At 42.6% G+C, this 15,918-nt stretch overlaps 1 protein-coding gene and 1 pseudogene across 2 annotated transcripts in view; both read left to right on the top strand.

The window, feature by feature from the left end:
* LOC309859371 (uncharacterized protein) overlaps window positions 1-15,918 on the top strand; it is a gene marked incomplete at its 5' end in the record, with an annotated part of 202,471 nt that overhangs the window by 137,437 nt on the left and 49,116 nt on the right. The gene's annotated exons all lie outside the window — the stretch shown is intronic.
* LOC309859370 (stress-induced-phosphoprotein 1-like) lies at window positions 8,533-11,266 on the top strand (annotated as a pseudogene). The gene is made up of 5 exons: window positions 8,533-8,631; window positions 9,418-9,633; window positions 9,708-10,355; window positions 10,387-10,488; window positions 10,693-11,266. The product of its transcript is annotated as a stress-induced-phosphoprotein 1-like (transcript).

Raw genomic sequence — 15,918 nt, 5'->3', positions numbered from 1 at the left:
TTTGTGAGGTGACTCTTTGTGGGTTCCTGGATGGCTTCAGGGTGCATGCTGGTCACCAGAAAGATGTAACCGCAATTAGAAGATTTGAACTTCCAGCCCTGCCCACCTTTCTTTGAGAAAGTGGAAGGAGCTAGAGATTAAATTAATGATCAATCATGTCTACACAATACAACCTCCATAAAAATCCCAAAAGTATAGGGTTTGGAGAGTTTCTGGGTTGGCGAACACATCCATGTACTGGGAGGGTGGTATACTCCAACTCCACAGAGACAGGGGCTCCCTACATATGGGAAACTTCCAGACTTTGCCCCATGCATCTCTTTACCTGGATGTTCCTCTGTGTCTTTGATCATGTCTTTTGTTATATACTAAATATCGTAAGTATTTCCCTGATATCTGTGACCTGTTCCAGCAAGTTATCATACCTGAGGAAGGAGTTACAGGAACCCTGATAGCAGGTTGTTGGTCAGAAGTATAAGAGATAATCTGGTACTTAAATAGGCATCGGAAGTGGGGACAATCTTGTGGTACTGAGCTCTTAATTTGTGGATCTAATGCTAACTAACTGCAGGTAGTACAGAACTGAGTTGAGCTATAGGACACTCAGCTGGTATTGGAGAGTTAGTGGGTGTTGGAACAGAGCCACACTTCTAATACCCAACACTGAATTTAAGTATGAGAAGAAAGGAGAAACAAAGAGTTTTTCATAGACAAGTCTATAGTCCAGTCTGAGGAACACTGACATCTTAATAATGTTGAATCTTCCAGTACCTGAACATGGTATATGGCTCCATTTTGGATTGTAGGTTTACTTATTTATTTATTTTAAAGATTTTACTTATTTATTTGACAGAGAAAGACACAGAGAGAGAAGGAACACAAACAGGGGGAATGGGAGAGGGAGAAGCAAGCTTCCCGCCTCACAGGGTACCCGATGTGGGGCTGGATCCCAGAATCCTGGGATCATGACCTGAGCCAAAGGCAGATGCTTAACGGCTGAGCCACCCAGGTGCCCCTGGATTGTAGGTTTAAATACAAGTTTTATTCCAGTGTTTCTTGTCTTCTTCAGGGGTTAGGATGATCTATATCCTTAATTTTTTGTCTTCCATTTCAACCACTTTCTCTCTGAATCTTTTTACTTCTTTCTTTATTGTATTTCATTTTCTTGTTTATCTTCCTGCCACTCCTCAATACTCTATTAAAATTTCATTTGAGTCTCTTCTCCATTGGGTACTTGTAATAGAGCTTTCATTCCTAAGATGATTTTGTCTTTTCTTACCTAACTTTGATCAATCTGTCTATCTATCTATCTATCTATCTATCTATCATCTATCACTTTGTCCATTTCTGTTCTTGGATTTTGAATTTCTGATTTAAGGTAATTTTTCATATTTTCAGAGGTTTATTTAAGGATATTAATTCCATTTGGAATTTTGTGTTTTGTGATTACTCTGTGGTTGATTTTTGGTAAACATTTTCTTCAGCTGAGCTATTTTTTATCTTAGTTGTTTTCTCCCCCCCGCCCCCCAGTAGCTTTGTGTGAATTTATGGTGCTTAATTTCTTGTCATGGGATATAAAGTAATTTGCCATTGCTTGTTCAAGATCACCCTCTTCTGTCAATGTAGTGAAGTACAGTTCCTTTAAGGACTGGTGTGGTTTTTAAGTGCGGGTTGGGGAGGTGGATGAGTTTTTTTTTAATATTCTTTTCATTATTTACCTATTCCAGTTTTAGAATATCCTATTTATTTTATTAATGTTATCTTGTTTTTTTCTCTGAAGGTTTCAGACAGCTTCATTTCAAACTTCTTTTCAGATTCTTGTATCTCTGTCACCTCAGGATATAAATCTCTCTTTTGTGACTACTTTTATTGTACTAAGTGTGTTTTTATTTATTTTTATTTTTTTAAAGATTTTATTTATTTATTTGACAGACAGAGAGATCACAAGTAGGCAGAGAGGCAGGCAGAGAGAATGGGAGAAGCAGGCTCTTCACTGAGCGAAGAGCCTGGTGCGGGCTTGATCCCAGGACCCTAGAATCATGACCTGAGCCAAAGGCAGAGGCTTTAGCCACTGAGCCACCCAGGCGCCCCCTAAACGTGTTTTTAAACTTTTCCTGGAAATCCCATATTGTGTGGGAATTTTCTTCTATACCTGCCTTGTCTGTGAGGTAATTTCTTAGCTGCCTTAGCCTTGGTCTTATAGGTTGACCCGATTCAAACAATGTCATATATTTGTAGTTCAGCTCAGCACTCCCCATTTCTGGAGAGACAATTCTCTACTATTCACATGGTATAGACCAGAAGGGGACTCTGCTATGGACACTGGCCCTGAGTAAGTAGTGTGTTACTGCAACAATTCTAGATGCATGGATGGAGTGATATCACCCACCTTTCTTGGGTGGGAAGCCCAGCTCAGGTTCTTGTTACAGAAGGTGCATTCTAGCTTTTTCTAGGAGGTATTTAACCCCACTCCTGCCTGCCTGGCTCCAGTTCCATCTTCAGTTCCTGTGACTTAACACTTTCCTTATTGTTTAAGTTTTACTCTCTGTTTTGAGCCACTGAGATATTTCTCTTGGGTTTTGAGAGTAGTGTATAAATATATATCTTAATATATTATCTCATTCTTATGGATTTGGGGTACAGGAAAGAAGATTATGAGTATATTTACTTTGAGAACTTTATCCAGAGATTTTTATGCCTTTTAAAAAGTGATGATGACAATGCGTATCAAAACAAACAAACAAAAAAACAAAATCCTTTGATCTAGTAATTCTGCTTCTGGATATCTGACTTGAGGAGTTAATCCAAAAGGTAGGGGAAAGAAAGCTACATGGATAAAGATGTTCATAATTTTTGGGGGGGTTATAAAAATCTGGATATATTAAAAATATTTTTTGACGGGGCTCCTGGGTGGCTCAGTGGGTTAAAGCATCTGCCTTCAACTCAGGTCATGATCTCAGGGTCCTGGGATCGAGCCCCACATAGGGCTCTCTGCTCAGTGGGGAGCCTGCTTCCCCCTCTCTCTCTGCCTGCCTCTCTGCCTCCTTGTCAAATTAATAAATAAAATCTAAAAAAAATGTGTTTTTTGACAATAGGGAAACATTTCATAAGTATACTCATTCAATGTAATATTGTGCAGGTACTAAAAATAATAATTTACAAAGAATGTGCATATAAAAATGCTTTTATAATGCAAGAGAAAAAAATTGCCTTCAGACATTTTTTGTTGTTTTAAACAAGTGTGCTTTAAAAAAAAAAAGAACCCCCCAAAAGCCCCAAAAAACAAAAAACAACAACAACAACAAAAAGAAAGAAACTCAGGAAGATAGAAGAATGGAAAGAAACTACATCAAAATGATGAAAGTGGTTGTATTTTGGTGATGTTTCCTTTTATTTTCTGTATTTCCAAAATTTTATGTTACACTTGTATATCATTTTTAGAATAGAAAAAGACCTAAATAAGTATGTTGTCAAGAAGCTGAATCATAAAAGAATGAAATTTTAAATAGGAATGCCTTCATGATTATAAAGAATGGATTGGCCATGTAACTGTTGATTACAAAACATGGTTCTGATGGCCACAAACAAGAGGAAGATTTGTGGTGTGGGCTTGTGGGTTGTGATCAGATCACTTTTCAGGAGCACCAGTTGGAGGTACAGAGTAAGAAGGCAGGGCTAGGAAGGGATGGCAGATGGCAAGAACCTCTAGTTTGTAGGCACCTGGCCAGGATCCAGGCTCTGATGAGCAACTAGGAGACTGCAGTAGGGGTAAGTTGGCAGAAGGCATAATGGGGAGCCAACATTTATTGAAGGGTTGCTGAGTTTGGGCCAGGCACTGTTTGGACCCTGAAGATAAAGACGAGCAAGACCAACACAGTTCTTACCCTCATGAAACTTACAGTTGTCAAATGTCAGGGGTTGTCAAATTTTGCTTGGATAGTAAGCATTTTAGGTTTTGTGGGGCCACGAAATCTCTGTCATAACTACTCAGCTCTGCTGTTGTAGCCCAAAAGCAACCACAGACAATAGTCAATGAACAGACATGGCTGAGTTCCAATAAAACTTAATTTACAAAAACAGATGGTGGCTGAATTTGGACAATGGGTCATCATTTTGCCAACTCTGATCGAGGGGGAAGACAGGCAGTAAATGAATCAACATAAACACTAGATTCTGATCATTGTTAGGAAGGAATAAAAAGGGATGATGTGGTTATAAATTACTGTGGGCGGCCCACTTAATATTTTATCTTTCACTGAGTTGTGACATCCATACAGTAAAACACACAAATCCTCAAATAATACAGGATGCTTTTAGCACCGTAACCCAAATGATGTGTGAACCCATTTCTTTTCTTGTGGGTTTTTTTTTTTTTTTTTCTGTAGTGGTGCTTGGTTAGGGCCAGAGCTGAGGAGGCATGAGTGAGAAAAGTCCATCAGAGAACATCAGTACCACTGCTGAGCCATAGAATCAATCTGTTTTGTAAAACACTTCTTTGAAATATTGCTGTGATGGAATCTATTGATATCTGCCACTTAATTGGTGGGCGCTTTAAGAGTTGTGCATTAATCATGGACAAAGAGCTGAGAAAAGTTGGGGCGCCTGGGTGGCTCAGTGGGTTAAAGCCTCTGACTTTGGCTTGGGTCATGGTCCCAAGGTCCCGGGATCGAGCCCCACATCGAGCCCCACATCGGGCTCTCTGCTCGGCAGGGAGCCTGCTTCCCCCTCTCTTTGCCTGCCTCTCTGCCTACTTGTGATCTCTGTCCGTCAAATAAGTAAATAAAATCTTAAAAAAAAAAAAAAAAAAAAAAGACCTGAGAAAAGTGCCCTCAGGGAGCTCGGAGGTGGGGTCAACTGGTACGGGTATGGATCCCGCAGGAGCAACTGGCAGCTGCAAGAACGCTTAGTGAGGTCAGTGTGAAGGCTCCAGGTGAGGCAGGAGGCGAGGTCGTCACACATGGGTAGTCGCCAGGAAAAGACAGCCTGAGCTTGTAGGAATCAGAGAGGTTTGGTTTGATTGTGTGTGGTTTTGCTCTGATGGGATTGCTTGAAGACACTGAGTAGGAAATAGTTAGGGGAAGTTCTGTGATGGTGAGAGAGAGAGAGGAGCGAGCAGGAATGGAGTGTGTGTCAGTAAATAGAAAAGAATCATGGCATGTTCAGATCCTCTCTCCCTCCCTCCCTTCCTTTTCGCCCTCCTTGTCTTTCTCCTTTCTTTTTTAAACATACTGGGGATGAGAGAACAAGAAGACATTTAATTAGTGGGTTGCCACGGAACATAAGCCTACTAAGATACTATTTGCTGCATGCAAAATTAACAGACATCCTGTATTTACATTTGCTGCTTGTGGGCATCCTGTACTTCCGGGGTTGGTTTTTCCACTTCAGCCTCGGTAAGGGAATCTCTTGGAAGACAGCTGCCACCAGGAGGCAGCCGGGTGCTGTGTTGACTCTAGATGCCCGCAGTCTCTGGGCTTCTGGGTAGTTCTGAGTGTGCACTCCTTTCTCCTCCAATCCTCCCCAACCCCACCCCAACCCAACCACAACTTTCCACTGTTCCCTCCTAATCTCGCTTTGTTAAAATAGCTAAACTCTAGAAACATTTAAAGCATTTTCTAAATGTAAAAGGAATCCATAATGTAACACACATCCTGCCTTCCTAGTTAATTGCAGTCACAAATTCTTTCTTCTTTTAAAAACCTGAATTTAGGGGCGCCTGCGTGGCTCAGTTGGTTGAGTGACTGCCTTCAGCTCAGGTCATGATCCCAGACTTCCAGGATCTCCTCCCACATCAGGCTCCCAGCTCCTTGGGGAATCTGCTTCTCCCTCTGACCTTCTCTCTCATGCTCTCTCTCACTCATTCTCTCTCAAATAAATAAAATCTTTAAAACAACAACAACAACAACAACAACAACACCCTGAATTTAGCTTAAAAGCTCCTGTCACTCACCATGTTGACCTGGGTGTCCCCTCCCCTCCCAACCTTCCCTCCTGCCCTCCAACTGCACTGGCTCTTTGCTCCCTCCTCTTCCCACCACTTCCTTCCTCTGCTTGTCACCATGGTTACATGGGGACCTGCTTCTGTGGTGCCTTCATCCATAGCTGGTTTCTGAGATAATTTCCCCAGTGAATTCCAGCTCCTCTCAGTTATCTCTGCCCTCATCTTCCTCCAGTGAAAAAAAAAAATCTGGGAGAGAGAGAGGAAATCCCAGCTGCTCAGATATCAAAATTCTATCTGTAACCAGGAGATTTTCTCTAGGTAATGTTACCTCTTCTGTTTGTTTTCCTTTTTTAAGAAGGAAAAGCCACTCTTGTCGCCATGCCTGTTACTCAGGTGTCACCCTAAATCCACATGTAACATTTAATTGATTAAGTGCCTTTGGGCCTTGGATCTGTAATAACACCCAGCAACTGTATTCTTCTTTAAATGCCTTCAATTATGGAAGTGAAAAGGACAAAAAAAGTCACCAAACCAAGATCACTGGCTGTCATGTGGGGGAGGCATCATTATAAGAAGGCATCAGCCTGGTCAGTCTGGGTCATAGCGAGAGCTTTTAGAGGACAGCCTCAAGCTGTGTAAAGAGATAGTAAAGCTAACGGTCCCTAGAAAAAAGAACTTTCCAAGAGCGATGGAGTGGAAATATCTCCAATAGTTTTCAAGCAGCAAAGATGATTCTTAAAAGCTTTAGGTGCAACAACATGGAAATGAAGATCAGAAATGAGAGGGTTTTGATAAGTATTTTTGGCTTTTGATTTGCTTGGTTTTTGGTATGCTGAGATTCTGTGAGTTAGGTAATTTTCCACACTCCTCATGAGCTACAGGATAACCTACTCAAATTATGCAAATCATTGTTCAAAGGAAGAGACAGAATTATGTTAGTGTCTTCCATAATTCTATTGGAATTATGATTCATAGGGTCTTCATTCTCAAAGAGGACTTGCACCAAATGAACACAGTCGAGCACCATTTCTTTTTTTTCATGTCAGGAAAGGCTGTAACTCACAGAAACACTTCTTAGAATCCCCATGTCCTCACCCACCCACTCCCCTTCCACAGCTGCTTCTGGGCCTCTCTCTTCTAAAACACAGATTTGGACATCCTCCTTCAGACTGATCTGTGAGTTTCTCTGAGTTATTCTCCTCCCAATTCTGCCTCACGAGAGACCCTAAAACAGGAGCCTGCTGGGAGGACCGTGAGAAAGGAAGAAACTGAAAAGAAAAAGGCAGAACCTTCTTTAGTTTCCAGGGCTAGGGGAAGGACTGGAACTACATTGACATCAATATTTTTGCCTCGATAGACTTACATTTTTTGATAGCAAAACTAGCCACAATTTCCTTTAAGCATCTGAGCATCTGCCCCAACCCTCTGGGACAGTCATCTCATTAGCAGTAATTTTTAGTGGTATGCTGTCCTTGATCCTATCTCTGCAAGTGTAAGGAGTCTTGCTATTTTTCAAGGGCAGTAAAATTCAACTATACTCAGTCATCTCTGGCTTAACCGAAGAAGAACAGGAGGCAATGAAGCAGACCCTTTCTGAGCATATTGCCTATACTCACCACCCTCTGAGTAAGAACACTGACCTTCTGGAAAAGAAGATGGAAGACAGGACCTCTGTTGGGAAGATGAGAGCAAGGTTTTTATATTATCGCTCTTTATAGTGGAGGTGGTGGACATTGGTGGCACAGGCAATACGAGGGTAAATCTGTTGGGGCATATATAGGGAAGCATGAGTGACTGTTTCAGGCTGAATTTAATGAATTGTTTCTATCTTGATGGAGACATTAGGAGTTTATGTTCTAGTCTTCAGCTTTGCATGATCAAAATCTCTATTCTGACTGTCCTCTTGGAATGGCCAGGCTTTGGAAGATTCATTTTCCAGAAGGCTGGACCATGGATTGATTTTAGGGAAGAATATCATCACTGGGAAGGAAATCTCTTTCCCCAAACTTCCTTTTCCACTTTAGCTGTATCCTTTTTAGGGACTACCCTTTGTGGTCCTGGTCTCCCGGAGCACTGATGTTCACAGCAGTTGCCGCAGGATCATAGGGTCACAGGGGCAACCTGCTGGAGTAGTCTGGTTCTGCTGCCCTCTACTGGCCACAGTGGGCATATTCCTCTTGTTAACCAAAGGGTCCTGTCCCTCTCCCCAAGAGGCTGCAATTCTTTTTTTTTTTTTTTTTTGAAGATTTTATTTATTTATTTAACAGACAGAGATCACAAGTAGACAGAGAGGCAGGCAGAGAGAGAAGAGGAAGCAGGCTCCCCACTGAGCAGAGAGCCTGATGTGGGGCTCGATCCCAGGACCCTGGGATCATGACCTGAGCTGAAGGCAGAGGCTTTAACCCACTCAGCCACCCAGGCGCCCCAAGAGGCTGCAATTCTTATCCTCCAACCCTTCTTCCTCTGCAATCCCTCTTATTATTAAAGATATACTAAACCCTCTCATTATAAAGGAGGCTGGCATGGAGCCAGCAGCTTCCACGTAGAGTTTATCTAACGTGCCTGGGAGAATGATTCTGGCACCCATCACAATGGATAATGGGTTATTTCTGGGAAGGGCCCTGAAATATGTCCAGGAAATGTCTGAGCTCATCAACTATGCCCTGACTCATTCAGTCTGTTATCAGACGGTGATATCTCTTGACCTCATCCCCACATATTATGATAGTTTCTATTTGGTAGCCTCTAAAGAGGAAACCTCTTTCTATAGCATAATAATAATTGTTATTGTTATGATTCATCCACTATAGCATCCATGAGGCAGTAGCTGAGCATTGCAGAAATCTCAAGTGTCAGCATCAAGTTGACCCTTTCAACTGAAAGTGAAGGGGAGAAGGTTGGAAAGATGCTAATAGAGGTGAAATGAGGTATCCTGAAGATAAGGGAGACTAGGTTGAGATGGCCCAATGTGCTGGGTCATCAGGGACCAGTAATACCTACCAAAATTTATTGTACATTGTAGACCTCCTCAGAGTCTTGCACTGGCCCCTCTAGGCCTTCTTAGCACACCAATGTAGGCTGGTAGTGCCATGCTTATACTGTACTTCTAGGAGAATCCACCTACCATGTAACCTTTCTTCTTTGTCTTGGAGGAGCCTTTTAGCAGATGTGTGTATATATCAGTGGTCTGCACTTTGCCCCATTCCAGTGTAAATATTACAAATATGGCCATCGGGCTCATGTCACTGACAACGATACAGCATATTGGCCTCAGATTAGGAGGACAAGACAGTAGAATCTTCATCAAACTAACAGTTACAACTCCAAGGGCTTAGGCCCTTTTAATCTCTCTACTTTGGGGGAAACTTCCCTTGAAAAAAGTTATCAAAGTATGAAATTAAAATAATTTTTAAGAGTTGAGAACATGGAGTGGATAGAATTGATTCAACTGGGTTCTGGGCCAGACTATGGAGTAGGTCAATGAGCTAAAAGAGAAGGGTCATAGGTCCTGAGTGCTGGCAACATCGATGACTACATCGATGCTATAGTTCTCCTCTGAGGCAAGTTAGATCCCCAGAACCACATGCTCTACAGCAATTGCTGGGCAGCCTACATCAAGAAAGTTGACTACTAGAAGGCTTATGAGGATGGTTGCAAAACTATTGACTTAAAGCCTGACTGGGGCAAGGGCTATTCGCAAAAAAGCAGCAGCTTTTGAATTCTTAACACTGATCTGAAGAAGCCAAGGGAACCTACAAAGAATTTTGAAAACATGAAGCAAATAATGCTCAGTTCAAAGGGGGCTTGCAGAATATGGAGGCCCGGTTGTGCAGAGAGGAATTTCATGAATCCTTTCAACATGTCCAGTCTGTACCAGAAGTCAGTGGGTGATCCCAGGACAAGGACGCTGCTCACTGATCCTACCTACCAGCAACTGAGAGAACAACTATGAAACAAGCCGTCTGACCTGGATGCCAATCTGTAAGATCCTGGATCATGACTACTCTCAGTGTCCTCCTGGGAGTTGATCTGGGCAGCACGGATGAGGAGGAAGGAGTTGCAACAGCGCCATCATCACCTCCTCCCAAAAAGGGTACCCAGCCCGCGCCAGTAGAAGAAGATCCTGCAGCGAAGGAGAAGCAGGCACTGAAAGAAAAAGAGTTGGGGAGTGAGGCCAAAGACAAGACTTTGACACAGCCTTGAAGCGCTATGACAGAGCCAAGGACCTGGATCCCACCAGTATGACCCACACATGACCAGTCAAGCAGCTGTGTACTTCGAGAAGAGCGACTACAGTAAATGCCAGGAGCTTTTTGAGAAAGCCATCAAGGTGGGGCGTGAAAACCGAGAAGACTGTCGACAGACTGCCAAAGCTTATGCTCAAATCGACAACTCCTACTTTAGACGAGAATGGGCAAGTTCAGGGTGGTGTGGCCAGAGATGGCAACTCCTACTTCAAAGAAGAAAAGGGCAAAGATTCCATCTATTTCTATAACAAATCTTTGGCAGAGCCCTGAACCCCAGATGTGCTGAAGAAATGCCAAAAGGGGGGTGCCTGGGTGGCTCAGTAGGTTAAGACTCTGCCTTCGGCCCAGGTCACGGTCTCAGGGTCCTGGGATCGAGTCCCGTATTGGGCTCTAGGCTCAACGGGAAACCTGCTTCCACCTCTCTCTCTGCCTGCCTCTCTGCCTACTTGTGATCTCTCTCTCTCTCAAATAAATTAAATCTTTAAAAAAAAAAAATGCCAAAAGGTGGAGAAAATTCTCAAGGACCAAGAGTGGCTGGCTTAAGTAAACCCTGACCTGGCCTTGGAGGAGAAGAACAAAGGGAATAAATGTTTTCAGAAAGGGGACTCTCCCCAGGCCATGAAGTATTACACAGAAGCCATCAAACAGAACCCAAGAGATGCCAAATCGTACAGCACTCAAGCTGCCTGATACACCAAACTCCTGGAGTTTCGGCTGGTGCTCAAGGACTGTGAGGAACGCATCCATCTGGAACCAACCTCTTCTGCTGCTTACACTCGGCAAGCAGCTGCGCTAGAGGACACGAAAGACTATACGAATGCCAGGGATGTCGTTAAGTTAGAAACACTTAAGGCCTTAGATCTGCACTCCAACAGTTAAGGAGGCAGACGGTTACCAACACTGTATGATGTCCTAGCACAACCCACCTGAGAGCCTGCAGGTGCAGCAGATAACGAGTGACCCGGTCATGCGGCTTATCCTGGAACAGATGCAGAAGGACCCTTAGGCACACAGTGAAAACGTAAATGGTCCTGTAACAGCACTGAATATTCAGAAGCTTATGGAAGCATGGGTCTGATCACATTGGGTGATGACTTGCTCACCATGTTCTTCCTTTGGCCCTCGTGTGGAAACAGGAGCTGGAGCTGTAGCAAGGAGCTCAGAGCAGAGGGGAGAGCAAGGTAAAGCGAACAACTTCTCTTTCTAGATTTACATAGATCTATGTGGAAGAGTCCCACTCACGTTACTCGTACTGCCACTGCCTCGAGACCTCCCAGCACATGCATGGTCTCTTCTGCTGCCCCGGGGTTCCGTGTTCCCCATCCTCAGTTGCTGTCTCCTCTGCTCTTCCATAGTTGGTTATTTTATTTATTTATTTATTTTTTGAGGCAGTGGGCATGTATCGAGAGGGGAGGGTGTTCTCCCCGACCTCGGGTCCCAACTCTTTTCACCTTAACTCCACGTACCCTTCTCCAATAAAGTAAGCCAGTTGGGCGTGGTTATGAAAAGAGAAGAAAAGAAGGCAGTTTTTAAAGAATCAGATAAAGAATTCCAATCAAAGCAGTAGTAGCAGTCGTGCATACTTTGCCCTGGCTCTTTTTCCCTCTGATATTGTTACTTAGTAACTTCCCAGATAGTGGCTATTCCATCAATGAGTGTATCAATGTATGCAGATTATGATGACTTAAAACAGTGCTCTTAGTAACATACATAAGAAATGTCTTTATTATTTTAAGCCAATAAGATTTCAGTGTTACCAAAGTATTACCAAATAACTCAGTTTATCCTGACAGATAACAATCAGAGTTAAGTATATGAGTGTAAGTCAATCTCTAGGGCTCTGGTTGCAGAGAGACCTGATTTGAATCCTGGTTCTGCTGTGTTAGTGGCATGCCTTAAGGTAGACTTCTCCACCTCTCTGAACTTCCATTTTTGCTTTAGAAAAAAATGATAATAATAGCATCGTTGCAGGGGTTGAATGACTAAATACATATAAAATATTCAGCACATGTTCAGCACATGGTAAGTGCTCAATAAATGGTAGCTATGATTATGTTTTAAAAAGATTTTATTCATTTATTTGTCAGATAGAGAGAGAGAGAGAGAGCCTGTGCAAGCATAAGCAGAAGGAGCAGCAGGCAGAGGGAGAAGCAGGTTCCCTGCTGAGCAAGGAGCCCGATGTGGGACTTGATCCCAGGACTCCGAGATCATGGTCAGAGCTGAAGGTAGACGCTTAACTGAGCCATCCAGGAGTCTCAATGACTATTATTATTGCTTTCAATCATTAGCAATATTTTAGCCTATTGATCATAAATAGGCCATATAAAGACAAGAGGAATGTGTATGAGCCAGTAGAGTTATTAAAGTAGATGGAATACTGCCTTTTCGGAGATATAAAAAGGGGTAAGCTCTTCAAGCTTTGTGGTGAAAATATGTACACATATGACTATTTTGTGATGGGGAGGGGGTTATATTTGGTCTTTTAAAATAGTATCTCTGCTTCTTCACACTCCATTCACAGAACAAGCCCTCTTTACTAAAACTTAGAGAATTCTGTGCTAAAAATATTCCATTCCCATTTGGTGTAGTGAAATGTCATATCCATTAAACACCAACATACCAAATGCTTCTTGCAGATTCTCAACCCAGCAAACCCAAGTCAACAGGAAATCATGATCAACAGCTTGTTCATACTGTACATCTTGACAGATTAGTTTGGAGAATTATCTAAGGCTTGTGATCTTACAGCTATCTTAGAATTGTAAGTCATGTACTCCAGTTAACTAATTTTTAAAGAGAAGAATTTGTGAGCCAGGGAGTGAAAGTGACTTCTTAAGGTCACAAAACTACAAAGGTGGTTGAATTGGGCCAAAAGCTCCAAATTTCCAAGCCACGTTTTCCTCCATTGTAACAGTTACAGATTTTTGACCTGATCTAGTTCTAATATAGAAAAAACTAAGGCTAAAAGGAACTCAATGTCTTGTTTGAGGTGATCCTTAAAGCTAACATGTCCCAAAGCTTTGGCCAACTTTTGTAACCACAGGCTTTGTGCTCCTGACATACCCCTGCTTGGTTCAACATTTATGTATGTATGTATGTATGTATGTATGTATGTATGTATGTATGTATTTAAAGATTTTTATTTATTTATTTGAGAGAGAGAGAGTGAGACAGAGAACGAGAGGAGAGGTCAGAGAAGAAGCAGAATCACCACTAAGCAGGGAGCCCGATGTGGGACTTGACCCTGGGACTCCAGGATCATGACCTGAGCCAAAGGCAGTCACTCAACCTACTGAGCCACCCAGGTGCCCCACAATGTGGTTATTTAGAGTAGAGGCCCAGCAAGCGGACTGGTGATGGGCTAGTAACATCACAATCACTTAAAGAATGTTTAAAAATAAAAACTCCTAGGTCCTGTTCTTTGAGGATTCAGTTTCAGTGGCCCTGAGGTGGGGTCCCAGGAACCTGTGTAGATAGTTTGCTTTCTAGGGGTTTCTTGGGGGTGGGGGCTGCAAAACCAGTTCTGGGAACCATTATTAACAGAAGTCAGTGTTTTATGTTCTTCTCTTCTCTGCTAAGATTGATCTATGATAATTTCCAGCTGATGACTAGACACCTGTGGAAAAGCTAAGTCAGGAAAAGTCCTGGGCCAGGAAAGAGCCTCTAAGATTTTAATCTTCAAGCCAAGCTCAAGGTGATTAGAGCAAGGAGAAAGCTGCCCTTGCCAGATAAAGATTGATCTGAAGCCGAAACACATCCAGGAGAACAAAATGTGATCTAGGAATGCTTGCTCGCATTTCCCAGGGATAGGAGGCCACGGAATCAGAATTGACAGTTTGACTTCACTTGGGAAAACATCATTTTGAAACAGAGGATATCAGTTTAAATATTTTAAAACAGAATGTTTGAGAGAACACCATTTAAAGATGTATATAGAAATCGTAACAGTGAATCATCATGAATAATAGACAAAGATGGGAGATTGTATTTTGTCACGTTTTGCAAAATAAGAGCTGGAAGGACTCTTTGAAACCTTTTAGCAAAGGGATTCTAGACACATCTAAGGGTGTGGCCTCTTCCCTAGTAACTCCAGCTCTCTAAATGGAGATTCTCCACAGAGACCACACCTCTGGCTGACGACTTGTTGTTTTGCCTGTTCAACATCCTTTCTTTCTTTTTAATAGCACTACAATTTCACTTTAGGGAAATACTCTTGCCTCACTCTCATTGCACGTGGTTATCGCCCATGGGTTCTAGGGGTGGGCATATGACCCGTGCTTGGCCAATCAGACCCTTCTGTCCTTAGCCAGAACAATTGCTTTGGGGATGGGCACTGGGCCAGTGAGCATCAGCCCCCAACTTTAGCTGGAACTACTGGAAAAGGAGTACCGTTTTTCCGTTAGGCACAGCTGAGCTGTCAGGGTGTCCTATTGGAGCTGCTGATGGATATCTCTCCACCATGAAAGGAGAGACTGACTTAGAAAGTAGTCAATAATCGAGTCAGAGAAAAACAGATGTATGAAAATATCATCTGATGGGGCGCCTGGTTGGCCCCGTGGGTTAAGCCTCTGCCTTCGGCTCAGGTCATGATCCCGGGGTCCTGGGATCAAGCCTCACATCGGGCTCTCTGCTCGGCAGGGAGCCTGCTTCCTCCTCTCTCCCTCTCTGCCTGCCTCTCTGCCTACTTGTGATCTCTCTCTCTGTGTCAAATAAATAAATAAAATCTTAAAAAAAAAAAAAAAAGAAAATATCATCTGAGTATCTGGTCCAGGTATTTCTGAAGCTATGTGTTTTTATATTTAAACTAGTTGAGTTGGGATTTCAGCAACTTATAACCAAAAGAATCCTAACCACCCTGTATCCTCAGGGATCAGAACCTGGGTGGAGAAATGATTAATGATTAACTTGCCTAACTCTCTAGCGTTGTGAGTAGCCACAGTAAAATGCAAACCCAGAGCCACCTGAGTTGAAAACCTGTTGTTACTCATTATGTCCACTGCTCTAAAGAGAGAAATATTGTGGCCACCAACAGGATAGGTCTACAGGCAAAAGGCAAGAAAACACTGGTCATGTTTCACTTCTCCTTTAGATCCCTATAGAAATTAGTTTTCCCCCTTTGTTGTGTCTGCATGCTGCCTTTTAGAAATAAACCCCAGAGGTATGTAAATCCTTTAAGAGCAGGGACAACTTCTTGCACACTTTGTTTTCTTCATACCATCTTCCAAGCACTTTGGCTATAGAAGATGTTCAAGAAAAGTTTTTAATACAATTGAGCTTGCTGTGTCCGTTGGTGTAAAAACCAATCAGTAGCCCTAGGGTACTTAGAATACTCCAGGTTCTTGATTAGGGTGTCTATCCAGCAGTTTACAAAAGTACTGAATTTTTCTTTTTTAAGATTTATTTATTTATTTGAGAGAACGAGAGGGCTTGAGGGGCAGAGGGAGAGGAAGGGAAAATCTCAAGCAGACTTTGTGCTGAGCACAGAGCCCAATGCTGGGCTCTATCTCACAACCCTGAGACCCTGACCTGAACTGAAACCAAGGGTTGGGCACTCAGTCAACTGTGCCAGCCAGCTGCAGAAGAATTCAGAGTCCTGAATTTTTGGTATTTATTTTGTTTTTAAGCACTTCATAGCATGGTGCCACTGATGGATACTATCCAAAATGAATCTTGACTTTGCTTCTTAACTGGCTATATATGACTGGGCAAATTACTTAGCTTTCTAAGCCT

The sequence above is a fragment of the Mustela nivalis genome (genome assembly GCF_964662115.1).
Source record: "Mustela nivalis genome assembly, chromosome: 2".
Lineage (NCBI taxonomy): Eukaryota > Metazoa > Chordata > Mammalia > Carnivora > Mustelidae > Mustela > Mustela nivalis.
The sequence above is the reverse complement of the archived record's forward strand: the minus strand, read 5'-3'. Positions and strand labels throughout refer to the sequence as shown.